General features: G+C 33.8%; 1 non-coding gene across 1 annotated transcript; it reads right to left on the bottom strand.

Annotated features, from left to right (window-relative positions):
- Nucleotides 1–3,590: 3,590 nt before the first annotated feature.
- On the bottom strand, nucleotides 3,591–3,734 carry LOC125089391 (U4 spliceosomal RNA). The gene has a single exon (XR_007123936.1). It is a non-coding gene; the product is annotated as a U4 spliceosomal RNA (small nuclear RNA).
- Between the last annotated feature and the right edge of the window lie 23,697 nt (nucleotides 3,735–27,431).

Genomic DNA, 27,431 nt, shown 5'->3' on the forward strand with positions numbered 1-27,431 from the left:
TTCTGTATTTTTTTATTTTCAATACTCTAAATTTTACCTTACTGTTTCTCTGTGAGAACTAATTAACACATATAATTTCTGCTTGTTTGTTTGTTTGTTTTTATTGCACCCAAGATCTCTCCACTAGATAAAGTACAAATTTTACATGATCAATATTTTTGGTAAATACATATAATGCAGTAGCATTCATAAAACTTATCAAAGCAAAATAGTTAATTTCCAACCATCTCTTGAACTCACATTCATTTAATTTGAATCACGTTTTTTGAATCACATTTTTTAATGTCAATTAAGTGATGTGAAGAGAAATAGAACACCAACATGTGAAATTTCAGATATCTGTGTTTTTTCTGCCATCAAAGGGGACATTTCAGTGATGTTGTCCATAAGTAAATGCTATGGTAATAATTTTTATGGAAGGATAATAAAATTATTTTCATATCTCTATATGCCAGTAGAATATATTTTCTTAGGAAACAATTTAATCATTTTAAATTAGTACATATTTTTGAAATCAAAGAAGCTATCCAAATCACTCCATGAAAATTCCTTCTAAAACATAAGGATAAAGAATATTTATGGTTAATTAAATAGTTACATAAATGAATATTAGTCTAACCCTTTGGCTGAAATGTATTTTAAATGTTTTGTTTATTTTTCAATGATTCAACCATTTGGCTGAAATGTATTTTATTTTATTTTATTTTATTTTAAGATTTTATTTATTTATTTGAGAAAGAGACAGTGAGAGAGAGAGTATGAGCTAGGAGAAGGTCAGAGAAAGAAGCAGACTCCCGTGGAACTGGGAGCCCGATGCGGGACTCGATCCCGGGACTCCAGGATCATGACCTGAGCCGAAGGCAGTTGTCCAACCAACTGAGCCACCCAGGCGTCCCCCTGAAATGTATTTTAAATGTTTTGTTTATTTTTCAATGATTCATATATACAGAAAATACATTTGATAGTATATTATTTTTTATTTAAATTCAATTAGCCAAGGGATAGTACATCATTAGTTTTTGATATAATGTTTGGTGATTCACTAGTTGAATATAATACCCAGTGCTCATCATGTCAAGTGCCCTCTTTAATTCCCATCACCCAGTTTTATCCATTTGTGCGTTTATTTATCTATTTATGAAAGATCTGGAGCATTTACTATGTGTCACATATTGTGTGAAATACATGTACTATAAAGGTATTATGGCGGAATATAGTCCTTGCTGCGATATTTTACCTGTATCACTTGTAATTAGACATTGAGATCTTTAAGACGACAAAATAAGTGCTAACAATTTTGCATGTCTATCTTAAGAATAGTTCCCAACACCTAGTAAGCAACTAATAATATTGGCCAAAGAGATAAATTGACAAATAAGATAATAAATTAAATATGAATAAATAATCTATTATTGTCTATATTATAAAATAAATAATCTCACAATCTATTACAAATGCTATAAATTTGAAAATAGGTATGTTGCAATCAACATTGATGTACACAAGGATAAAAAAGAAAAAGATTAAGAGAGCTGCTAATGAATCTCATTTAAGAAATTTCAAAAAGAAAAGAAACTGCTTCCATCTTGTCAGATTCATTCAACTGCACATTTTCTCATAAGACTAAACACACCAACTTGGAGAGAGTCAATATACATTCACCACCTTCTTCCATTTCCTGGATTTCTCTTTTGTGATTTCTGCCTGGCTTCCAATCAATTTCTTGGATACCTGAGAACACCCTACTATCTAGCAATTTGAAGACAGAACTTTAACCTGGTGACATCCTGGGTCTAATATTATCCTGGACATCTTTTGCTTTTATCTATGTGATATCCACTTTCCCTTCTGATTATAGAGCTTCTCCATCTCTTAATGTATATGGTTCAACTTAGGTTAGGTTATACATCTCTTTTGATACAGTGGTTAGATCTCTATGTGACCTCCTGAGCTGATAAAGTCATACATGGATTTATGTCAAGCTTGTAGGAAAAAGGCATGCACTTTTTGTAGACTTGCTTACCTAACAAAATATAAGTTAGGTATTGCCTCTCACCATTTTTACTATTGAATAGAAATAGCCCAGTTGAGAATTAGGTGAAAAGAATGGCAATGGGGGTAAAAGAAGCAGAGCTAAGGAATATAAAGAAATACTGTCCTGATAATAATATATATTGAATTTCAGATCCAGGTTTCCCTGGACTTACTACATAGGTTAAATAATTTTGTGCATTATTCCCTTTATAAAATTCTAGTAAGAATTATGATCTCTCATTCCTGACTAAAGACTAATTTGTGTGAACCATATGATACCAAGTTTCCTAATAAGGAATATACAACTATGAATGTCCAAACAATTCTTTCTATGACTATGCCCAAAATGAATATCAATAATATTTTTAATATCTTTGCTAAAAAAAGTTATAAAAGCTTTAAAATTAGAAATTGAGGAGACAGAAATTTTTAATGCTTCTATCTCTATATCCAGGCAATTTCACTCATTTTTTTCCTATTGAAATATTATAGTACACATAAAGTATTTTTGTTGAGGAGAAGGCACTATAAAAGAATATAGAAAGTCCATTCTTATCAAAATGCCAACAGCATTTTTCACAGAACTAGAACAAACAATTCTAAAATATGTATGGAACTATAACAGACCCCAACAGCCAAAGCAATCTTGAAAAAGAAAAGGAAAGCTGGAGGCATCATAATTCAGATTTCCAGATTCCACAAAGCTGTAGTAATCAAAAAAGTATGGTACTGGCACAAAAATAAACACGGAGATCAACAGAACAGAATAGAAAGCCCAGAAATAAACAAATGATGAAATGGCCAATTAATCTTTGACAAAGGAGGCAAGAATATGCAATAAGAGTCTCTTCAACAGACTGTGCTGGGAAAACTGGACAGCTACATGCAAAAGAATGAAACTGGACCACTTCCTCATACCACACACAAAAATAAACTCAAAATGGTTTAAGGACCTAAATGTAAGACCTGAAATCATAGAAATCCTAGGGGACAGCACAGGCAGTAATTTCTCTGACATCAGCCATAGCATCATTTTTCTAGATGTCTCCTAAGGCAAACAAGGGAAACAAAAACAAAAATAAACTATTGGGACTATGGGGCACCTGGGTGGCTCAGTTGGTTAAGTGTCTGCCTTTGATTTAGGTCATAATCCCAGGGTCCTGGTATTGAATTCTGCATTGGAGTCCTTGCTCAGTGTGGAGCATGCTTCTCCCTCTCCCTCTGCAACTCCCACCCCTGCTCATGGTCTCTCTCCCTCTCTCTCTCTCAAGTAAATAAATAAAATCTTTAAAAAAAAAAAAAAAAAAGCTTCTGCACAACAAAGGAAACAACAAAACTGAAAGATGACTTACTAAATGGGAGAAGGTATTTGCAAATGACCCATCCAATAAAGGGTTAGTATACAAAATATAGAAAGAACTTAAAAAACACAACACCAAAAATAAATAAATAAATAATCCAGTTTAAAAAAAAAAATGGGCAGAAGACATGAACAGATATTTCTCCAACATATAGATGGTCAAGAGAAACATGAAAAGATGTTCATCATTATTGCTTACCATCAGGGAAATGCAAATCAAAACCACAACTTAAAACTCACATAACACTGATGTTGACTATACTGGATTTTTTTTTTCAATTAGCAATAATCGCGCCTCGGATAATCCTCATTGGCTACGATACTGCCACTGCGCAAAGCTTGGATTTTTTTTTTTTTTAAGAAAGGATATAGAAAAGCCATAATGAGAAAATGAAGTCCATAAACTAAAATATATATATATATATATATATATATATATATATATATATATATAATAAAGTTAGATGTGAACATTATGGCACACAGAATGATATGAACACAGATCTAGTCATTTCTATTATACATACATATATAGTACATAATTTTCTTAAATACTTAAAATACTTTAGTTCATCTTTGTATAATAGTAATTAAATTTGTTGATGCCATATGATATCGTAAGCACCACGAACTTTTGTGATACCTATAATTTTCAGGATTTGTATTTTGCAGTAATAACAAAAACTAACAACCTCTTCTCTATCTTTGAACCATTGTGACTACACTCACCTCCAAAACACCCAGGCCAATACCAGCAGGAAAAACTGTTAATTCAGTTTGGGCTTTTACATATGCTCATTTTAAGTATTTTCTGGTCTTAGTACTACAATTTCTAAATTCTGATATTCACAAAAAATCCAAAACTTAATTTCTCAATTTGTATAATTGTTTCACAGTTGTTTTAAGTCAGGTTCCCTAGAGGAGACCTGAGACAAAAACGTGTGTGGTGGTCATTTGCTAAGAAAGTGCTTCTGAGAGGTTGCAGTCAGGGGAAGGGGGAAAGAGGAAGGAGGACTTGGAAGCAGTGGCAACCGTGTACAGACAAGATACCACACTCCAACACCCGGGCTCCTCTGCAAGGTAAGTTTTGCCTCAGAGTTTGTTCTGCCCTAACACGAAGGACTCAGGCTCTAGAGCAACTTACCTCCCAGACTCTTCTAGCTACCTGCTGCTCAGAAGAGGAATAGTAGGTGAGACCCTTGGTCAGAAAAGCACACCGAAGATGATCCGGAAATGGTGAGAGAATCCTGGTAGATATGGGCGGAGCAGTGCCAGCGTCCCACGCAGTGAATTTTAAAAATCTCCATCTCCCTTTGTTAAATGAGGGACTTGAAATGGATGAGCTAGTTGGCCAAGTCAAATATAGTAATAAAAATGTGATAAAGTTAATACAATACATTTTATTTTTAAATATTCAGTTAAAAGAAACAAAATTTAATCAACTGATATAACATGGGCTAATATTAACTTGAATTTAAGTGAATGAATTTTATATACATACACGTTTAATTATTTAAATGGTAACATTCTAATAATGTGTGTACATACTCTTTTTTTTAAGTGGCTAATAATTGTTACTAAGGAAGATATTCATTGCTGTTACATTATTTTAATTGGTTTTCATTCCTCTTTTTCTCTATCTTCCCCTTCTTCCCTTTTTCTTATTCTCCAATCCTTCTTTTCTTCATTCTCCTTTAACTTTAATCTTTTATTCTACACAAAATCACTAAACTATTACTGTTAGTACTACTACTACTACCACAATCACCATCACCAAAATCATCACATAAAATTAGTTTGACACTTAATAAAGAATCATCAGGCGTTACTTAAAAGTTTTGCCACTATATCTCACTTTTTGTTTTGTTCTTAAAATATAGTTCAACAGCAATTACTGTTTATTTCTAAACACATCGCACATGCGTGCACACACACAAACAATGCTAAGAGCTATGATGTAATTATTGCTGATGTGAATCTGTCTTTACATATCTGTGAAACCAAACTTGGGGTTAATAGATATAGAAGCTTAGGGGAAATGTGGGTGAAGTTACCTTTAAAAATATATTTAATAGGGGCGCCTGGGTGGCTCAGTGGGTTAAAGCCTCTGCCTTCAGCTCAGGTCATAATCCCAGGGTCCTGGGACCGAGCCCGGAATCGAGCCCCGCATAGGGCTATCTGCTCAGCGGGGAGCCTGCTTCCTCCTCTCTCGCTCTGCCTGCCTCTCAGCCTACTTGTGATCTCTGTCTGTCAAATAAATAAAATCTTTAAATATATATATATTTAATAATATGGATCAATAGGATCTAAGAGATCTGGAACATTCAGAGATTCTTAGGGAGGTTTGCCATAGGCATGTCTCAGACTAATTTTGGTAGAGATATATTTTAATCACATACACATGCCTGCATTAAGGTATTGGCTCAAATGCTTTGGAAAATAAGGCACTAAACAAATAACTACAAAAAATAGCAAAAAATCAATATAAGAACAAAGACATTGCTTTTTAAAATATGAGTAAATGTACCAGCAGCTTGAAGGTTTATATATGAGGTGTTGATTGGTCATAAATTGAGGAAACACAAACTCTGATATTAATTGCTATGGGCTTATTGGCCATAATAAGCCCATAGCAATTAATAGGGCTCAATAGCCCAATGAGCAGGTCAAGTCCTACATTTATAAATTCCTCCTTTGCCTTTTATAATTAGCTCATCCGGAGAACTTTAACAGATTCTTATCAATTTCAATAGTAAGAGAGATATTGGGGAAATCGTAAAAGCTTGGCTTTCTAACTGTGGCTGAATATTTTAATGTTATGAAGTGGTTGCCATAATAATTATGAAATTTATTTTATTTCTCATTTAAAAAATATTTTGGCACTTTTATAGCGTTCCTTTATGTAGCTACAGTTTTATTTGGTTTTGGCACTGTAATGTGTTAAAGGATCTGTCAATCAAAATGATAATGACAAGAAAAACAAACATCTTTGATGTATGCCAAAAATATCTAATAATTTTATATGTAGAAAATAAGTTGCTTATCTTCAGTTGCAGTATTTTTCCTTAGAGTTAACTCACTGAAAATGAAATAAGCTAATGGTTCAAAATATAATTTGAGAAGTAATGAAGTTTGTCTGGATTTACTTTTCATTTAAGCCATGGCTAATTAGATTCAGAACAAAATATATATTTTATATACATCTGGTTTTGAGTTTATAATACACAGATTTCTTTGTTTTTTTTTTTTTTCTTCTTTAAGATTTTATTTATTTGACCGAGAGAGAGAGACTGTGAGAGCAAGAACACAAGGGTGGGTTTGGAGAGGGAAAGCAGGCTTCCCGCCAAATAGTGAAGCCAGCATGGGGCTCTATCCCAGGACACTGGGATCATGACCTGAGCCAAAGGCAGATGCTTAGCGACTGAGCCACCCAGATCCCCCCTAATACAAAGATTTCTTATCAAATTCCCAGATGGAAAATTTATTTTTCATGCATGAATGAGAATCCCAACTTAAAAACATCAGATAATTGACCTAGGACCATTTTTGAAATCAGATAATTGGCTCGCACTTATTTTGGGCTGTATACTGAACTAAGATGCATCTCTTCAATTTATAGAGAAATGGAAGGCACAGTTGTATCTTGTAGATACAGTAGGCTTTTAACTATTGTTTTATTATTTATTTTTAAAGATTTATTTATTTATTTGACGGAGAGAGAGAGAGATCACAAGCAGGCAGAGAGGCAGGCAGAGAGAGAGGGGGAGAAGCAGGCTCCCTGCTGAGCAGAGAGCCCGATGCGGGGCTCGATCCCAGGACCCTGAGATCATACCTGAGCCGAAGGCAGAGGCTTAACCCACTGAGCCACCCAGGCGCCCCTAACTATTGTTTTATTAAGGGTGAACTGGTTCTTCTTATTTTTCCATTTCATTTAAAACTTCAAAGCAATTTGAGCAGTGACAAAACCATATCAATTTGCAATCTAAATGCCCTTACCCAGCTGCCTTCTGATACATATTTTAACATCCCCAGCAGTAGAGAGAGATTGTTGTATAATTTGTGGCTACCCATAAACCCAAAATTAGAGACGTGTTTAATGGTCCACATTTGCCCCATAAGTGTGGGAGAGTTAGGTATTTTAATGACAACCATCTGATTTATTTTAAAGAGTGAATAAAAAATATATATAGTAAGAAAAAAACTAGTATTACATACCTGTTTATCCTTTTCTGACTACATGTAGACCGCATTTGCTCAGAAGAGGGACCAAATTTGAGGGAGCATGATATTTAATGAAGGAAAACTATTTAACTCAAAAGTAGGAGACAATTATGTTCATATGCAATTTAAAGAGACAGAAAGTGGACTTATAAACAGACTCCTTCACTACCTCTGCGACTCTGTTGACCAGAACAGGATATTAAACACAGCAGCTACTCAATAAACATCTGTTAACTGAATGCATGATAGCAGAGGAGACTAAGATATGAACAACAGAGATGAGGGAAGGAAACACTACTTTTTGGTTGAATGGTGGCCTGAAAACTTTCTAGCTTCATTTAACTTCAACAAATTAAATAATTTGGGCTTCATTTTCTTCACTGGTAAAATGGGGTGAGGATGTCTACTAGGGGAAAGTTGTTGTGATATTAATTGACACAGAACACAGAGTACTTAGCAGAATAGTTACTAAGTAACAGTTCCCTTCCTTATTAGGGTCTCAATTAAAAAAAAAATTTCATCTTTGTTAGTATGTTTTTGTAAGCATTTTGAAATCTCTATAAAATGGTAGAAATATAGGATGCTCTAAAGTACTCTAAGGTGTTTTAAAATACAATATAGAATACTGGGTGTTCTCAACACATCTGTTTGCTTTTTTGAGGATTGTTCTATTTTTTTTAGTTTGCTTTCTCTGATTTACTGAGAAAAAAAGACAAACATCTTATAAAAGGGAATTCCTTATGCCTTAGCATTTAAAATTGGGAGCTATGCTATGTCATAAATTTGATCGTACTTCTGTCATCAATCACTTTTTACAAGAAAAAAAGTAAAGTAATTCCATTGAGAAATTTTTCTCATTGTTCTCATACTAACATTCTTTGTATCCAAGTTCCTTACTAGGAAATAAAATAAATGTTTATTTTTTCTGAAGCCAGGTAACAACCCAGATTTTATTTCTTTTATTTTACTTAATCTGAAACATTATTTAATTGATTTTGGGGGAAGAAGTACCTGTACAATTATAACTGTGACAATAAGAAAATATATATATTACTGAAAATATTTCTGGTGCAGTAGATAATGGACTGATCAACTGTACAAGTGATTTTTTTTTCCAATGTAGACTATAACAGAGCTTTTTTTTTTTTTTTTAAAGATTTTATTTATTTATTTGACAGAGAGATCACAAGCAGGCAGAGAGGCAGGCAGAGAGAGAGGAGGAAGCAGGCTCCCTGCTGAGCAGAGAGCCCGATGCGGGGCTCGATCCCAGGACTCTGAGATCATGACCTGAGCCGAAGGCAGCGGCTTAACCCACTGAGCCACCCAGGCGCCCCTATAACAGAGCTTTTAAATAGAAACAACCATATATGGTAGACATCCTTTCAGTTTTTATTCAATCATCATTTCCAGAGGAAATGCATTTTCTAGAATTGTCAGAACTCTTATAAAGCCCAGACAGAAAGAATATAAATACCTATGAGGAAACTGTTCAATCAGAGGAGGGAGGACCATTGTAAAGAACTAGAAAACAAAAGAAAAAAGAGACAAGTTTAGAAACATATATTCATGGAAATATATTTTAAATTTTAGACACAATTACCTGAAATAGTCCTTTTTAGGTCCAAAAATCATTGCCATCATAGAAAAAAGACAGTGATCCAAAACATTACTTCATCTGGGTGTCAGTGGGTTAATGGCCCCTATTAACTATAACTTTAGATCTTTAGGTTCAAAACTCTGGTTTGTCAGTCAGATGAAGGTTTTACTGAGTTAAAGTACATAAGAGCATAGGAGGGATATGAGAATCACTTCCACATATTCACTTTTTGAGGCTCAAAAATCACTTCCTTCTGAAAAGGGGAAGTAAAGACTAATTTGATTCATTCCACCCACAGTAATTCATTCCTTGAATCATTAATTCATTCAAAACCTATTTTTCAAGCACTACGATTGATAAGCAGAGGAAGTTTAGTACTAAGCAAAAGAAATCTTGTCCCTCATGGAAGTTACTAAAGAATGAAAACACAAAACACGTAACACATTCAACAAAGTTATTACAAGTGTGTTTTGTGTTTTAAAAGAAACATGTAATATGCTGTCAGACTCATATTTGCATAGGGATGCAACTTTAAGTAAAACATACAGGAAAGCCTCTATGGGAAGGTGATATTTAAGTAAGTCCTTAGGAACAAGTCGGAGTTTTTCAGAAAGGCAAGAGTATTGTTAAAAGTCCTAGGGAAGGAATGAACTGGTAGGACTTTTCACTCTCTTTCCCCCACTTCATGTGTTGGAAGCTGAGTTAATCATAATCTTTCAGTTTATAGCACATTGTTAATACTGATCCTCCAAAAGCCCCTCTCTTGTTTTATTGATTCTTTACTTGGATTCCCAAGTCCAAAACTCCAGATTGTATGAAAATGTTCTAATGGGCTTAATGTTTATTTGTTTATATGTTGTATTTTAAAATATTTATTGACATTTTATAAGCACATCTTCTCAATTTACATAATCATATTTTATTTTGTATTACAGACACCAGCATATCATTCTTTTACTTTTTATTCCCACTTTGCACTTTATGTTATGATCTATATTTCTTCATGAAATTGTAGTCTGATATTCCTAATTTCTACATAGAACTCAATGGTAACCTCTATATTTTGCTTTTCCTTCCTCCTGCGATATCTTGATTATCTTTAATGCTTTCATGAAGTTCTCTCATCTCTCCCTTATTTTCTATGTTGCATAACAGATTGCCTTACAAGCATGACAGCAACACAAATTTATCTTCTTGCAGTTTCTGTAGGCTCTGCAAGGCTGGATTTTCTCCCCAAGGTCTCTCTGGGCTAAGGTCAAAATGTGGACAAGGGTTGCAGTTCTCTGGGACTCTGGGTTCTTTTTCATCCTCACTGGTTGTTGGCAAAATTCATTTCTGTGCGGTTTTAGAGCCGAAATCCACAGCTTCTTACAGACCCTCAACCAGAATCCTGAAGGCAGCTCCTCGAGGCTGCCTCGAACAGTTCATAATACCTGTGTTTGCTTTCTTTCAGGGCAGCTGAAGAGACTCTCTGACTTCTTCTTTTTTGGCCAATTGGAAATAACTCTGTTTTAGAAGGCTCAGATGATTAGGTCCAACCCACCCAGATTATTTAAAATCAATCTTGCCAAAAGCATAACATAATCAAAGTAGTGACTCCATCTAATTCACAGGTCTCAGGATTATACAGGCATACACATTAGGGGAGAGGTGAGAATTCCTGGGGATCGTTTTAGAATTCTGCCTATCACTGATCATATGTAAGAGTTCTTTTGTATATATGACTAAGGAGAAACTTCAGGGCCAAATGGTATGTGAATTCCAGATTTGCTGAAGAGTTGCTTGGCTGGTTTGAGGATAGCCATTGTGACTAGAGTGTAACAACCAAATAGGGAACATAAAAGTCCAGGCTGGAGAGGAAGGAAGGGAACAAATTCCCTGGAACATTTTACAACTATCTTAAAGACTTCAGTAGTTACTTATTATTTTAAAAAGTACTTAATAAAAATTTAAAAAAAAAATTCATCAAGAAACAAAAATGAAAATAAATAAATTAATTTAAAATTACTTAAAATGTATTTCTTAATTCATTTTATAACTCATGCATTTATTCATTCATTTTATCGTCAGGCTTTTGGTAAATAGTAGAGAATGAAGGCAAATAATGTTGATTTTTTTCCCCCAGTGCCTATTCATTTCTTTGCAATTTAATATCGGCAGGTGCAGTGAATGCCATATTTAACTACCTTTCTTTGTTCTTCCTTATTTCTCTTTTCCCCTGCAAACTCCTAAAAAAAAAATAGAAAGTTAAAACACCTTTTCATTGACTCTACTAAAATTCATCTGTCTCTTCCTTTTCTCTACCCAGCTATTTTTCTGTCCTTTTTTGTATCTTCATAACATTTAGCTAAGAATGATTGAAAGGTGGTGTAAAAAAATCTAATTTTTAGGTTGACTTTAGCTACAAATTCTGTGACATAAGGAACAACAGGCAAGAAAGGATATATTCAATTACTTATGAATATCTAGTTTAGGAGTTCACTCATGACTTTTTATTTGTGTGTGTATTTTGCTGTGTTTTGTCTTTTATTAAGGACGTGGAAAATGAGACAGATGGGTAGTTTAATTTGTGAACAATTTAGAGTAACAACACTAGTTACTGAAAAGTTTCTAAAATTCTCAAGAAAACCAAAGTAAATGTTGCCCACCAAAGTATGTAATCAAAGAATATTGCAGAGAGAAATATATTTCATACTTGCTAAATGTTTTTATAGTAGCCTACACACAAGTCGGCATTGAAATGTATTAATACTCACTTCCAAATTAATTTATTCTCTGCTTCTTTTGGTTTTGCACAATGAAAGAATATTTGAAAAGAAACTTCCCTTTATTCCACACTGATTCCATGTTTCTTTAGTAGCTCTTCCCATGGTCATCATGTATCATGTCCTTAGTTGTGCACTGAGATAGGTGACGTATGTAGTAACATCTTCTTCACTGACAAACTATTATTCTGGTATCAGGCTCCTTGTTTCCCAAGCACATGATAATCAGAGCTTTTTGTCTTCATTTTCCCCAGGCTATTTGATATAACTAATTGGTTTCAATACATTAGAATCTGTGCCAGTATTATGTAATGTATGTTAATATATTAACATATATTGTAATAATGTTCAATCTATACATTTCTACATAATTTTGTATAATTCCCTGAAATCATGAAGCACTTACATAATTTTTATTAAAATATTTTAATCATAAACTCCTGTCTTTAATTATGAGATTTTTATGACAAAATGTCCTCAGTTTAATGTACTCCTATGTTATTCTTCAGTAAATAATCCACTGATAAAAATTTTTAGTGAAAAATATCTTGGAAAAATCATATTATCTTTTGGGGGGTCATTATCTTATTTCTAGCCCCATTTACGGGGTTAATAACCAGTTGGATTTTTTTGGATGATAATTTCTTGTAGTAGTCATTCAGAATTTGCTGAATTTGCTTTTTAGGTTTATAAATATTTTATAAATGGTGGCACCAGTGAGTCTGATTATAATGGACACCAAATGATATGAAAAAGCAAGTCATATCCTCCTGAATAAAATATATCCCCTTTTAAATATCACAAATGACATTATTTCAATCAAGAAAATTGTGACCTTATTAGAATAATACTCAGCATTGTCTAGGCAAATGATTGAAAACTTGATAATATTTCAAGTAAAATCATGGTAGTCTAGGTAGTTTCTGGAATGCTTTTGATCAGTTCCAGTCTTTTGGGAAATAAAGCTTCCTGTAAGATTTCAAATTTTTTCTTATCAATATTTCTATTTAGACATGAGGAATAAAATACATATTTTCAGAGAGTAACAAAATATGAATAGAGAGAAGTGATACTTTTATGAAAATAAGGTTTTGTGTATTGGGCTCCATTCAAATGCCTATATTCTGAAAAATAAGCACTATGTAAATCTATTCTAATTTAGCATGTAGCTGACATTTAACTTATTATTGGAATTTCAAGACTTTCATGGTTTTCTTATATAAATCTTGATTCTATGCTTATCCCATTAATCATGATATATGGTTAAGTTGATTAAAAGTCTTATTTAAGAATATAATTGCAATTTCAAAATCATGAGAGAAAATTAGATTCAGTTGTAAAGAGTCAGAGATATAGTAGATAGTGGTGGTGTCTAAAGCACCAATGAAGCATTATGTATTATAATGGTTTCTGGGGTACAGAAATAAAGAATCCTAGATTTGAATAATAGTTATATGCAATACTATACATATAGTCTTATATGCAATACTATACAATTTAGGGCTTATGTTAACAGAAATATTTATAATAAAATGATGTATCTAGATGTTCCCAAACACAATTCCTTTACCTAAATTGTCAATAAGCCCTTCAGACATGGGAATAACGTGAGATAACCTTTGGATGAATCATGGTCAGAAACATTTTTACATGGTTACACACACTTATTTATCTATTTGGGTAAGACCATAGGGACTTAATCAGGTTGATGCAAGAAGAGCAGATACCTAAGTTCAGCTTTTGTCTACAAGTTCATACAGAATACAAATACAAGATACTCCATTAAAACTGAGAGCTTTTTTCATTAGAAACTTGCTCATGAATTTTAAGTCAGATCTACATCCCTGGGAATTCTGAGCTGAAAAGTTTCATAAAGATTCTCTAATCTCATGTCATCTTTTCACAGATAAAAAATTAATGTTTAGAGAGTTTAAGACTCATCAAAATTTATGGATGACTCATCAAGTGGGTGTGATGGGACTTACATAGCTAATGAAACTACAAAGCACTCCCAGAATCTGGATTTCTCCATTCCCTGTATACAATCTTGCTACGACACAATATTGATCAAAATTTTAATACTGCATGGGTTTTACATCATCTCCTGAGATTGTGATTAATAAAGATATAATGGATACTTTTTATTCTTTTGTTACTTCTTCAACATTACCAGGTATTAACTATGGAGCTGGAGGAAATACTGATATGAGAAGAGTAGGGTTGTTTTACTGTTTTCCAGAACATAATAGCCAGTATGTAATATGGACTACAGAATATGCTTTTCAGTAAATTACTTTGTTTTAGGCTATAAAAAACAGAATTTGCCAAAAAAAAAAAAAAGAAAAGAAAAAGAAAAAGTAAGAATTCACTTGGATATTAGGTTATACTAGATGATTTCTAAACTTCTTTCCCAAACATAGTATTGAATTATGATTTCATCAGTATATTTACTTAACATTGATATGCAAGATCTTTCTTTTAGTATATGCTTGTAAAACCAATTCATTTTCCATTTTACTGCATATTACTACAAAACAATAACTGTTCCTTGCCTGACATAGTTTGTAGACAGGACAAATTGTAGCAAATAATTAACTATAGGCCTCTTTACCTTTATGTTCAAGTCTATTTGTATATTGAAAATATAAATAAATATAGCATAAATATATAACTATATAAAAGTGTATAATGCAGATAAATATATAAATATGTAAATATGTAATAGAATTATAGAAACCCACTTGTTATACTTCTGATTTAGTAAGTGTTAATTAGCAGTAAGCATGACATATGCCTAACACAAATTAGTCATAAAACAAAATTTGCTTTTCTGAGCAAAGTTTTTTCTTTTCTCTAGCACAAATCTTCAAACTGTATAAATATTACATCTTACCTACTGGACATTCCATCACACATACTGTTTAAAATAAAGATTTAACTGCAATTTGATTGGACACTTATAGAGTATTATTGCTAATTGAAAATTGTACTTAAAGCATTAAAGTTGAAGGACTGGTGATTTCTCTGATTAAAAATCTATCTCTGTGTGGACATAAGATCATATTATAAACTATCTTATGTATTCAACATCAAGTTATCCCTCAGTTACAGGAAAGCACCTATGTAACCATAATAGTTTTATATTAAGATTCATATTTCCATCTTTATTGTGAGAAAATGATTTTCATTTAATCTTTAACTCAAGAATGTCAAGATGCATTTTAGTACTGTCTTCTTGAATATTTTATGTTTATAATAATAAGACCACTTAATGATAGTGTTATCTCTAGTTTACAGAGACAAAAAATAATGTAGTACAAAGAACTTTCAATAAGGGGTTAGAAAATTTTCTTCTAGCATTTTTCATTACAGGTAACCAGGGGCAAGGAAAGTAGTTTCTTTCAGTCTAGTACAGGAGTCATAGAGTATAGCCTACAAGACAAATTCAGCCTGCTGCATGTTTTCTGCAGTCTGAGAATTTACAAGATTTTGACTTTTTTAAGTATAGTATTTTTTTTCCATTTTTAAATTGTTTTTATTTTTTTAATTTTGTTTCATTTTTATTCTTTATTTTTTACATCCACATGGAGATATTATGCTCATATTTAATTCAATGTCATGCTGGGCTTTTTTATTTTTAAGTTTTCATTTATTTTTTATTTATTTTTTAAAGATTTTATTTATTTATTTGACAGACAGAGATCACAAGTAGACAGAGAGGCAGGCAGAGAGAGAGAGAGGAGGAAGCAGGCTCCCTGCTGAGCAGAGAGCCCGATGCGGGACTCGATCCCAGGACCCTGAGATCATGACCTGAGCCAAAGGCAGCAGCTTAACCCACTGAGCCACCCAGGCACCCCTTAAGTTTTCATTTAAATTCCAGTTAGTTAACATACAGTATAGTATTAGTTTCAGGTGTATAATTTAGTGATTCAACACTTCCATACAATAGCCTGTGCTCAACACAGGTGCTCTCCTTTATCCCCATCACCTATTTAACCCATCCTCCGGCCTCCCCTCTGGTACCTAAAAGTGTGTTCTCAACTCTTAAGAATTCATTTATTGGTTTGTCTCCCTCTCTTTTTTTTCCCATTTGCTCATTTGTTCTGTTTCTTAAATTCCACATATGAATAAAATCATATGGTATTTGTCTTTCATTGACTGGCTTATTTTGCATAGCATAATGCTCTCTATCTCCGTATGTCATTGCAAATGGCAAGATTTCATTCTTCTTTATGGCTGAGTAATATTCCATTGTTTATATATACAATTGCTTCCTTATCCATTCATCAGTCAATGGACAATTAGGCTGTTTCCATAATTTGGCTACTATAGATAATGCTGCTATAAACATTGCATTGTATTCTTTGGGTAAATACCTACTACTGCAATTGCTAGATCATAGGATAGTTCTATTTTTAGCTTTTTTCTTAAAAGGTTTTATTTATTTATTTGGGAGTGAGAGAGAGGAAGAGAGAGAGAGAGGACATGAATGGTGTGGAGGGGCAGAGGGAGAGGGAGAAATAGGCTTCCACTGAGCCAAGATCCCAATGCAGAGCTCTATCCCAGGACCCTCAGATCACAACCTGAACTGAAGGCAAATGCTTAACCAACATAGCCACCTAAGTGCCCCTATTTTTAACTTTTTGAGGAATCTCCATACTGTTTCCCAGAGTGACTGCACCAGTTTGCATTCCCACCAACAGTGCAGGGTATTCCCTTTCTCCCCATCCTTTCCTCATCTGTTTCTTGAATTGTTAATTTTAGTCATTCTGACAGGTATAAGGTGATATTTAATTAGTATTTTCCTGATGATGAGTGATGTTGACCATCTTTTCATGTGTCTGTTGGCCATCTGTATGTATTCTTTGGAAAAATGTTTGCTCATGTCTTCTGTCCATTTTTTAATTGGATTATTCATTTTGGGGGGACTTGAGTTTTATAAGTTCTTTATATATTTTAGATATGAACCCTTTATCATCTACATCATTTACAAATATCTTCTCCCATTCCATAAGCTGTCTTTTAATTCTGTTGATTGCTTCCTTCACTGAGAAGGAGCTTTTTATTTTGATGTGTTCCCAATAGTTTATTTTTGCTTTTGTTTCCCTTGCCTCAGGAGACATATCTAGAAAGACGTTGTTATGGCCAATGTCAACAAAGTTATTGCCTGTGTCCTCCTCTAGGATGTTAATGGTTTTCTCTCACATTTAGGTCTTTAATCCACTTAGAGTTTATTTTTATGTATAGTGTAAGAAAGTGGTCCGGTTTTGTTCTTCTGCATGTTGCTGTGCAGTTTTTCCAACCCCATTTGTTGAAGAGACCATCTTTTTTTCCATTAGATATTCTTTCCTGCTTTGTTGAAAATTAATTGGCTATATAGTTATGGGTTCATGTTTGGATTTTCTATTCTGTTCTATTGACCCGTATATCTATTTTTGTGCTAGTACCATACTGTTTTGATCACTACAGCTTTGTACTATAACTTGAAGTCTGGAATTGTGAGCCTCCAGCTTTTCTTTTCTTTTTCAAGGTTTCTTTGGCTTTGGGGGGTCTTTTGTGGTTCCATACACATTATAAGACTTGTTTGTTCTAGCTCTCTCAAAAATGCTACTGGTAGTTTGATAAGGATTGCATTAAATGATTAGATTGCTTTTATTAATATAGACATTTAAACAATATTTATTCTTCCAATCCATGAGCATGGGATGTTTTTCTACTTCTTTGTGTCGTCTTCAATTTCTCTCATTATTATTTATAGTTTACAGAGTACAGGCTTTCACTTCTTGGCCTGGGTTTATTCTTAGGTATCTTATGGATTTTGGTGCAATTTAAATGGAATTGATTCCTTGATTTCTCTTTCTGCTACTTCATTGTTGGTGTATAGAAATGCCACAGATTTCTGTACATTGATTTTTTTATTCTGTGACTTTACCAAATTCATTGGATTTCCAACTCTATGTTAAATCAATGGTGAAACTGAGCATCCATGTCTTATTCCCCATGTTTTGACCATAGGGAAAAAGCTCTCATTTTTTTCTCCATTTAGGATGATATTAGCTGTGGGTTTTTCATAAATGGCCTTTATTATATTGAGGTGTATTCCCTATAATTCTTCCTTTGTTGCAGGTTTTCATCATGAATGGATGTTCTACTTTGTTAAATGCTTTTTCTGCACCTATTGAAAAAATCTTATGGTTATTATAATTTCCTGTATTAATGTGGTATGTTACATTAATTGATTTGCAAATATTGAACCACTTGATCATGGTGAATGATTCTTTAAATATACTGTTAAAGTAGGTTTGCTACTATTTTATTGGGAATTTTTGCATCCATGTTTATCAAGGATATTGGCCTATAGTTCTCTTTTGTACTCTATACCAAAATGAGACTTTATCTGGTTTTGGTATAGAGTAATATTGGCTTCATAGAATGAATTTGGAAGTTTTTCTTCCTTTTCTATTCTTTGGAATAGTTTAAGAAGAACAGGTATTAACCCTTCCTTTAAGAAAACATTTAATGTTTGGTAAAATTCACCTTTGAAGCCACCTGGCCCTAGACTTTTGTTTTTGGGGTTTTTTAAAAATTACTGATTTAATTTATTTGCTGGTTATCCATCTGTTCAAGGTTTTTATTTCTTCCTGTTTCAGTTTTGGTAGTTTATGTTTCTAAGAATTTATCCATTTCTTCCAGGTTGTCCACTTTGTTGGCATATAGTTTTTCACAGTATTCTCTTACAATTGTTTGTATTTCTTGGTAATAGTTGTTACTTCTCCTCTCTCATTTGTGAGAGCAGAAATTAATGATATAGAAACTTAAATAACACAATAGAACAGATCAATGAAACCAGGAGCTAGTTCTTTGAAAAAGTTAATAAAGTTGATAAACTCCTAGCCAGACTTACCAAATACCCTGAAGTTAACTAAAATATAACACTGCCACTCACAAAAAGAAAGCAAACACAAACAAAATTAAGCAAAAATTTACTTAATTTTCTGGTGTCCCTGAGTTTCCTTGCCTCCATGTTTTTGTTTTTGTTTTGTTTTGTTTTTCTTGTTCTTTTCATAATATTGAATGTCCTTCTTATGGTCTCCAAATGTACGAAAGTCATTGGCTCATCATCTTTCCAGCCTGACTCAAATGTCCCTTCTTTTTCTCTTAATGTTTTACTTTTTACCTATATGGGATAAAGTTTTTGTTTCCTCCATTCCTTTCCATTCTAACATATATCAATTTCTATCTAATCTGGCAAGGGTTTGTGTTTGGATCTTATTTATTCTAATAGATAGAAAAAACATATTGGGGGAAAAACATTTAGGCAGCAGCACTTGGCACACTAGCAAGCATGCTAAACACATGGGTATGGCAAATTATGATTATTTGTTAAATGAACAAAAATTTATAGCAATTTGATGAGTATCATATTATCACATAAATACAACTCAATTGGTATTTACTGTTATATTTTATAGATGAACTATGTTAATGAGTGTTCATTTGATTTTGTGATCCTGATTTTATTCACGGTGTGACCACACACACACATACGCACATGATGTATTTTCTTCATCTTTGATTCCATATTTGTATTTCACTACTTGGGTGGTACTTTCATAATCTGCATACATAGCTGAAATAAGTTGCACTAACAAACTATGTAAAGGCTGCTGCTTGTATTTTCTCCATTCTGGGTATTGAGATCTTTACTAGAATATATGTTTTTTTTTTTTTTTTTTAAGATTTTATTTCTTTATTTGACAGACAGAGATCACAAGTAGGCAGAGAGGCAGGCAGAGAGAGGGGAGGAAGCAGGCTCCCTACTGAGCAGAGAGCCCGATGCGGGGCTTGATTCCAGGACCCTGGGATCATGACCTGAGCCGAAGGCAGAGGCTTTAACCCACTGAGCCACCCAGGTACCCAATATATGGTTTTCTTGAACTAGCTGATATCGTTAACCATCATTCAAAATGTTTGTGATCTTGGGATTTATGCATATCTCAAAATGGATTGTTGAAAAAGACTGAAAACATTCTGATAACGAGAAATAACATTTTATATTAAGGAATTAAAAAATATATATTGAGTTCTGATATCAATATCTATTTACACCAGTAAAGGCATAGTGATAATCATTAACCACAGTCGTCTGACTTATTCTTGTCCTAATCATGAGAACTATGCCATTCACTATCTCATTCACTTTTCAGTATGCCATTATTATTTAAGACTCTTGATCTAAACTGTGCTCTGTCTGTTTAAAAACTTACTCAGAACAGTTTTAAATTACTGAATATTTAATACAGATTCATATAGAATTCTCTTTTATTCCTATATATATTATATTTATATTTGGTTTCCTTTATTAAAATGATCCTGATTTTGTAGCTCTGTTCCCTTACCTTATAGATTTTATTCCTGTATGTCCTTTATTCTCTGTCTTCTTTTATACACATATTCTTCTGTGTGTTGTAGGGACTGGGAGTGATTTTTTAAATATTGTTTGGCTGGAAGAGTCACATTATATTTTGATTATAAGTGAAAACTGATTTATTACTTGCTACACCATGTCGATATTCATGTGACACCACAAAATATCCAAACAGGTAATTGATTAATGTATTATCAATTAATGATAATCAATCATAATTTTATACAAAAGGTCAATATAAATCATAATGTCATATTGGGAATTAGACCCTCAACATATGAAATTGGGGAGACATAAACATTCAGTCCATAACAATATCATTTAAGCAAACATATAAGAAAGGGAATTGTGCTCAACCCTGAAAGCTGCCAGCTGATTTGGGACTAAAGGAAGCCATGGTGTTCTCCTGCTGAGCATAAAAAAACTTCACAGAGCATCAGATAAAGACATAAGATTGTTGTATAAGCATGTCCATTTACATATAAAAACAAAAACCCTTTGTAAACCACACATATGATGAAAAAAATTCTTTTTCCTGCTAATTTGTCTGTTACTTCTTTAGTGACTACAGCGTTAACCTAGCTCCATTTTGCCCATCCACTGAATGAAACTAAAGTAGCTGATGATATAATTATTCTTACTTTCTGAAAGCATCGGATTCAGAAAACAAAAAGCAAAAACAAACAAACAAACAAATCACTTTCTTGAACCATCTCCAAAATCCCCTTATCATAGGCCCAAATCATGTAAAAAGCAGCATGGGAGCCTCTCACTGATATCCCTCCCTCTTCCCCACAGCTCTCCTTCTCATTGGAGAAAGTGATCAACCCAATAGTGTTTGGCTAACTGTGTGACACTAGGGGTCTTTACCTGATGGACACAACACTGATAAGTAAATAATTTATTATACATAATTATACCATATTATGTTAAATTTAGTCCAATATAAAAATAAAACATTCTTAAGCTTTTTGCATATTGATGTTATGTGAACACAGAATTAACAGGTCTGTAAAGTGAAACAGCTTTGAACCATTAGGAAATACACTGCCTCATTTTTTTTTAACCCTGAAAAAAAAAATGTTCATTTTAAAACAATGAATTGTCTCTTTTATTATGATATAAGGCCTTGAAAATAATGAACCATGTACATAAACCCCTTTTTAAGAATCTATAAAATAAAATGACATAATTCAATAATATATTGCATCCAAAGCTATTTGAAATATATTGTTCTGTGAAAAATATTTTCTTTTTAAAATTCTAGTAGCTAAGACATTAAACTGACACAAATAAATAGCTTATTTGTCTCAAGTGTCCAAATGAACTATAAAGAAAATCAATTTTGGCTAAACAAAAAACAGATGGCAAATAATGTGATTACATTAAAACAACTATGATGGTAGTCACCACATAAAAATAAGCACTGGGCTTCATCTCAAGTATGAATGCTGTAGACTGGAGAAAAGAATTATCACAAGGGAATGAGAGTAAGTCTCATGTAATTTCCTTTTATTACCCTCAGAGAAACCAGCATTATCATTATCATAAGCAGATGAGTAAAATAGAGCTGTACAATAAGTCATAATAGAAGAAGATCATTTAGAGAAAGCAGTAACATTGTCATTTTCTTTGAAATCCTTGAATGTGAATGAAAACAAAGGAGGCCTAATGAATATTTTAAATGAATAGCTTATTTAGTTACCTGAACACAAAAGATCTATTAACCAATGGCTAAATTGACTCTGAGTGAGTGTGTGTTTTTTAATAACCCTGATTATTGCTATACTGCTGCAAGCATTCCTCTGCAGAGTTGAAGTTGTATTCCTGATAGTCTTTTGATTTGATTCAAGCTCACAAATGTCTCACAACACTGAACAGAAAAATAACTATTTCTCAGTGGAACAAAATGAATACAAGACAAAATATTGCCACAATATTTATTATAATATGTTTTTCTATATTCTCGTAGTTGCTTGGGGATTATTTGGGAAAAGGATTTAACAAAAATTTTAATTATCCTGAGCAGTCAAAATTATGATGTTCTATCATATTTATATCAAATTGGAATATAGTCCTACATTTCTGAACTTCTAGTTAACTTGGATCTATCAATTCTATTTTACCTTTTGCCTTTTTTACTTCTAAAAAAAAAAGACAAATAGAATGAGGAAGAGAGAGAAAAATAAAAGAAGATTAATAAGGAATCTAAAGAATAATGAAGTCATTTCCTTTACAAAAATTTAAAAACAAAGTAGTAAAATTTATATAGAAAAATAAAATTATGTACTGTATATCTTTCACAGATATGCAAAGCTACCATCAATGAAAGAAACAGAATACAATCTTTAATTTGATTTATAATAAAAAATTTGCAATGTAAAAAACTCAAAACACCAAAAGAAACAGTAAATTTATCATTATCATTCCAAGGTTTTGCATAGTGAGGAACACCAAAATACAATATATCTGGTTATAATGGTAAACAAAAATGGAAGGGGAGAAGTTGGAGATGAGAATCAGAGCAACACAAAAATGAAGAACAAAAGAAAGTTACATCCTCACTTATAATTCAACTATCCTTCCTGATTCTTGTTATTTTTCTTTGCTTAAATCAAGAATTATTTGCTTATTTGTTTTTGACTTCTTTTATATAAAACATCTTCTCAAACTATTCTTTCTAAATATGCAGTTTTTTTCCCTGGCTACTTTTCAGGAAGAATCTTCATTTCAAATACATCAGCACAACACCTTCTCTTCACACATTTTCATATCTACTTTTTTGTATCTTTCCAATTTAAAGTCATTTCTTTTCTTTTGTTACTTGTTCTTCATGATGCCAATTGCCACAAAACTCTTTTCTGTTTCATCTGTTCTGAAAATCTATTTCCCTGATTCTTCTTCACTTTGTTAGGTCCGTGGTCAAAGGAACAAGACTGATACAAAGCAAAGGTCAAGCAAAACTTTATTTCGCACCAAGCATGGAGTATCAAACTGACTGTTCGGGGCCACACCTCTTACAGAGAGGGCGACCCTTCCCCGCTTACAGACTAACTTTTATAGACCAAAGGCCATGTGGTTGAGTCTGGCCACACACAGGTGGCCAATGAGATTGTTAACACACAGAGAAAGCTGCACAATCATGCTAGGTCACACACGGGTGGCCAATTGAATTACAATTCACCCCATAGTAGCTATTTGAACTAGCCTATCACCTTGGTCAGAATTGGTGCCCAAAAGGCATCCAAAAGGTGGGGCCCACCCTCCTTGGTAGCTAGGAAGACAGTATGTGTGCCCCACTGATTGGATGTCTCCATCTGGCCCGACTCATCCCTGCATTCAGGCTGTTATCTCCACCTGACCTAACCTGCCCTTGTATTTGGGCTCTGTTATTAGGGACTGGTTGACCATATTTTACTGGTTTCCTGGACTTGCTTTTAAGTAAGTCCCAGGGTGGGGGGGGGGGGGCAGGGGCAGTTTAGGTTTTACTGCATAAACAACAAAATGGCTGTTCAACTGAGGTGGAGCCACTCTGGCTAAATAGGCCCTTAAACATTTCATATAAAAATAATGTAATAACAGAGCAGTTAGCTGTTTACTAAACCATGAAGGCAGAAAATAAAGCTGTATTTAGTACTGTTCACTCTCAAACACTAAGTATCAAATCTATACATCCCAGGTTTCAAATTAACTTTTGCAGAGTTATTTGAAGGGCAGGGATGAGGAGCAGAGGCTAGGTGGGGACAGGCAGAAGTTGACACCCACAGCTATCTCCCCTCCAACTGGATATATGAGACATTCCTCAGGCACTCCTGGCTGCCCTGAAGGAAAAACAAACAGTAACTTAGAGAGATCAAAATCCTGGGAGTCTCCCTCAGTTTACAAACATCTTAGCAATTTCCAAGAACAAAGCATTTCTATCAAAGCCTAGCTTCCAGAAGGAATGTAGATACAATTAGTTATTATAATCTGCAGCCCATTGACAGATACTTCCAGCTGGCAAAGTGTAATGTTCCTCCGAGAAGCTCCCAACTATTTTACTGTTAATGCCTTGCTAGAAGGAAAAACAACCTTGACAATGGCAAAGTCTCTGGTATGTTACAGGTCTTCTTTAGCATATGAAAGTTCTTTTGAAAACCTCCCTTTTCCTTACCTCCCTCAACTCCTAAGTATATAATCAGCTTCAACCTTGGGGCAGCAGCTCTTTCTGTCTTTGAGTCCTGTCCCTATGCTTTAATAAACAAACATTTTGCACCAAAGGCATCTCAAGAATTCTTTTTTTTTTTTTTAAGATTTTATTTATTTATTTGACAGAGAGAGATCACAAGCAGGCAGAGAGGCAGGTAGAGAGAGAGGAAGGGAAGCAGGCTCCCTGCTGAGCAGAGAGCCCGATGCGGGGCTCGATCCCAGGACCCTGAGATCATGACCTGAGCCGAAGGCAGTGGCTTAACCCACTGAGCCACCCAGGCACCCCTCAAGAATTCTTTCTTGGTCATCAGCTCCAGACCTCACCCTGTAGAACCTCACCTATATTCCAAAACCATATAAGGGAGCATGGAAGTTATTTTATAGTAAAGCCCTTATAATCTGTAATAAAGTGATCTATTCGGTCCAGATATGTAGTAAAAATGTCATATTGCTATGATATGCAAATCTCTTTAGGGAATATCTATATTTGATGGGAGGAAGAAGATGATATAAATCAGGAAAGGTAATTTCTTCTTCACTTTATGTATTCTTTTTTTCATTTATTTTATTATTATTTTTTTAAGAATTTATTTATTTATATGACAGAGAGAGAGAAAAAAATCACAAGTAGGCAGAGAGGCAGGCAGAGAGAGAGAGGGAAGCAGGCTCCCTGCTGAGCAGAGAGCCAATGCAGGGCTCAATCCCAGGACCCTGAGATCATGACCTGGGCCAAAGGCAGAGGCTCAACCCACTGAGCCACCCAGGCACCCCCACTTTATGTATTTTTGTAGTTTGGCTAAGAAGGTTGATTTGTGGTCTCCCATCTCCATGTTCTGGGCTGAGGGAATAGCCACAAATTTGGATTATTTGCAGAGAAGGAAAAAAAACAACAACATGGCAATTCATGCTGGTTTCTAATCTTCCGCTAGGAAGAATCACATTTCATGGGTACTTACATTTATTAACTAAAGCAAGCTATAGATCTGTCTAACTTGAATGGAAGAATATATCACTTCCAAAAAAAAAAAGAAAAAAGATTTTGAAATATGTGGCATGTAACAAATACTTAGAGCTTTATATAACCCCTTCTATGGTTAAAAATTTCTTGATGTGAGGCAATTTAAGTATATATCTAAGAAATTTTATTCTCTCCAAAGCCAGATAATATGTTTAGGACATTTAACATAAAAATAGCCACTAAGATGTGACACCTGGGTGGCTCAGTCAGTTAGTGTCTGATTCTTGGTTTAGCTCAGGTCATGATCTCAGTGTGATGAGATCAAGCCCTGAGTGGGGGCTCCATGCTCAGCAGGAAGCCTGTGATTTTCTCTCTTTCACTCTCCCTCTGTTCCTCTTCCTCTGCACTTCCCCCTCCTTTATGTGCTCTCTCTTTCTAAAATAAATAAATAAATAAAATCTTTTAAAAAATAGCCTCAAGGAAAATCCTCTTTTTTTTGTTTGTAAGTAATAAATGCCCACTTAAAAGAAATGGAAAAATGCAGAAAAATATAATACGAATGCAAAGATCACTCATAATTTCATAACAAAAAAAAAGATGATAACATTTTGATATATATTCTAGAGTTTTTACATATGCATTTTCAATATATCTTTTGTTAATGAAAATAATGGCCTCAGATTTTCCATACTGGTATTTTGTTTTGTTTTGTTTTTACCTAGTTTATTCAAAGACATCTTTCCAAGCTGCATATAATTTTCTCAAAAACTATAAATGGCTAAGGCTTTGTCATTTAGATGGCTTCCAATAATAATAAATTACAAACTAGTGAAAAATCTACCCTCAATGTAATGGTATGAGGAGGTGGGGCCTTTGGTAGGTGAATATGTAATGAGGGCATGCCTTCATGAATGGCATTAGTACCCTTATAAAAGAGACCCCAGAGAGCTCCCTTGCTCCCTCCCAATAGAGAACGCATAGTGCATTTATACATCAGGAAGTATGCTCTTGCTAGACACTGGAACTGTTGGTACCTTGATCTTAGCTTTCCCAGCCACCAAATATGAGAAATAGATCTCTCCTGTTTATAAGTCACTAGATCTATTCTATCCTGTTATAGCAGCCTGAGTGGACTAAGACAAAGTCTATGTCCAGACTTTCTAATCCATTCCCTTGATCTCTTTGTCTAACTTTACATGAAAGCCATACTTTATTAATTACTGTAGTTTTGTAAAATGTCTTGAAATAAGGCAAGGTGAGTTCTCCAATTTAGCTCTTTTTTTTTTTTTTTTCATATCAGTTTGTCCAGTGTAGTCCATTTGCCTTTTCCTATAAATTTAGAAGTAGAAGTAGCATTAGTTTTTGATGTAGTACTCAATGATTCGTTAGTTGTGTATAACGCCCAGTGCTCATCACATCACATGCCCTTCTTAATTAATATCCATCACCTGGTTACCCCATCCCCCCACCCACCTCGCTTCTGTAACCCCCAGTTTGTTTCCCAGAGTCCAGAGCCTTTCATGATTTCTCCCTCTCTGGTTTCTTCCATCAGTTTTCCTTCCTTTCACCTGTGGTCCTCTGTGCTGTTTCTGAGGAAACCGTTGATAATTGTCTTTCTCTGCTTGATTATTTAACATAATACCCTCCTGTCCCGGCATTTTGATCGTGATTGTGCTGACTCTTCAGGTTCTTTGTTGCAAGAGTCAGATGAAGGAGGGCAGTAACCAGCCTGGCAGAGATAAATGTGTTTGATTATCAGGATAAAGTAAGGTTAATGTTACATAAAGGGATAGAGAAAAATACGTTTGGCACTTATGTGGCACATCGATTATCTCTTGGCATTTTACTGACCAATTTTGTTGGTTAATAAGCAACTGTGC

This window comes from Lutra lutra, chromosome 1 (genome assembly GCF_902655055.1).
Source record: "Lutra lutra chromosome 1, mLutLut1.2, whole genome shotgun sequence".
NCBI classification, from domain to species: domain Eukaryota; kingdom Metazoa; phylum Chordata; class Mammalia; order Carnivora; family Mustelidae; genus Lutra; species Lutra lutra.